Raw genomic sequence first — 1,938 nt, forward strand, 5'->3', positions numbered from 1 at the left:
TAGAAAGATTCAGCAGATCAGGCAGCTTATGTCGAGAAATCCTCTTCACTGAAAAAGATCTTTCTCAAACAATTGTGTTAGACTATCACAGCTGATTCAGTGGGACTGTGAATGTATAATGGTGAATACTCTGTGTTGTGGTCACAGCAACTCCAAATCCAGACAGAGCTTGCTTTGTGTCTTAAACCGGCTGCTGCACCAACTAATGGAATGCAACAAATAACCAATCCTTACTTCTTGAAAATGAATTTCTTCTTGATGGAGAAAAAAAACTACTGTCTCCTTTTACAGTATTTCACTTACACATGCCTGTGCTTCACGTTCCAACATTCAAACCCGCCCCTTCTCTCAGATTATTCCTTCCACTATTAACACTCACTTGCTTCCATTTCATTTCACTGCGGCTTAGCTGACTGTAACATTCACTTTCACAGTCTTAAAGCCGTTAACATCGCTCGGTTACCACCGCTGTTTCGAGGCTGCACACGTTCCATTCACACCAATGTTCATTTGGACCTTGAACTGAGTCTATACACTTTGGTCCGACCGCTGGGCAGACACATGCTGCAAAAGCAGGGCTGGCCTTTGGAAGGCCAGCGGTGGGTTGTTGACAATATTTCTTTGAGGAATCTTCTTTGCCAAGGGATGTGAATTGATGAACTGGGTTTTGTTTTCATGGCAGATGATGTTTTTCTCATGAAATGTGTTCTGTGATGAATTAATGGAGAAAGAAACTGGAACACACTACGTGAAGGGGTGGTAGCGGCAGGAACACTCACAACATTTAATAAGTATTTCGATGAGCACTTGAAACGCCATAGCATACAAGGCTGCGGGCCAAGTGCTCGAAATGGGATTAGAATAGATGGGTGCTTGATAGCTGGCACAGATACGATGGTCCGAAGGGCCTATTCCTGTGCTGTATAGCTGTATAACTCTAAAGTTGATGAGGGTTGCGGTAATGTGATTGATGTTGTGGAGATGGACTTTAAAAAGCATTTGGTGAAATACCACATAATCAACTTGTTAGAAAAATTAAAGTGATGGAATCAAAGGACCAGTGGCAGCGCGGATACATAATTTTCTGAGGTACATAAAACAGAGAATAGCGAGAAGAGAAGAGGACTGATTTCCAGGGTGATGGGGAAAAGCTGGATTGTGGGATTAAACTGACTGATTTTTCAAAGAGCCGGTGCAGGCTCAGCGGGTCGAGAGGATTCCTTCTGTGTTGTAGACTACACTGATTCCATCATGGGAATTTTAACATACACTGGGAGATGCAACTCAACTCAAGGCTCAAAGACAATGATTCCCCAGAATATGTCTAATTTCAGCAATTGTCTAATGCATTGTACCAATGATTTAATTAGAAGAGGGAACAGCATCCGAGCTGTGATGGCCGAGTGGTTAAGGCGTTGGGCTTGAAATCCAATGGGTAATTTCTCTGCGCAGGTTCAAACCCTGCTTGCAGCGGCTTTGTGTCATTTTTCTTGAGTTGGCTGCTCACTTTGCTGGTTGGAAATGTTCAAATGTCTCAATATCAATCAGAGATCGTGGATTTGTCATAAACTGAACAAAAGGCAAAAAATGTGTGAGAAATAATCAAACAAATCAGCAGAAATGGGAAAAGCAGTTAATATTGAAAAGCGTGGGTGAGCTTCACTGGTGTTCGAGTGGTGTGGGCTCAATGCATTCACTCTCGCGTTCTGGGTTCGATTCCTGGTCAGAAAGTAATCAGTTTTTTTACTGTGATGACAACTCTCACAAACGTGACTGACATTAAAAAGAAACAGCAAATGGTTCGCAACTCTGCCGGTCATAGAGTTATACAGCAGAAAAACAGGCCCTTCGGCCAATCGTGTCTGTGCCGGTCATGAAGAACCTTACTATTCTAATCCCATTTTTCAGCACTTGGTTTTTTTTTTATTTCCAAAATAT

At 42.3% G+C, this 1,938-nt stretch overlaps 1 non-coding gene across 1 annotated transcript; it reads left to right on the forward strand.

Annotated features, from left to right (window-relative positions):
* Positions 1-1,389: 1,389 nt before the first annotated feature.
* On the forward strand, positions 1,390-1,473 carry trnas-uga (transfer RNA serine (anticodon UGA)). Its single transcript has one exon. It is a non-coding gene; the product is annotated as a tRNA-Ser (tRNA).
* Positions 1,474-1,938: the final 465 nt, after the last annotated feature.

The sequence above is a fragment of the Heterodontus francisci genome, chromosome 34, assembly GCF_036365525.1.
Source record: "Heterodontus francisci isolate sHetFra1 chromosome 34, sHetFra1.hap1, whole genome shotgun sequence".
Classification (NCBI taxonomy): Eukaryota; Metazoa; Chordata; class Chondrichthyes; order Heterodontiformes; family Heterodontidae; genus Heterodontus; species Heterodontus francisci.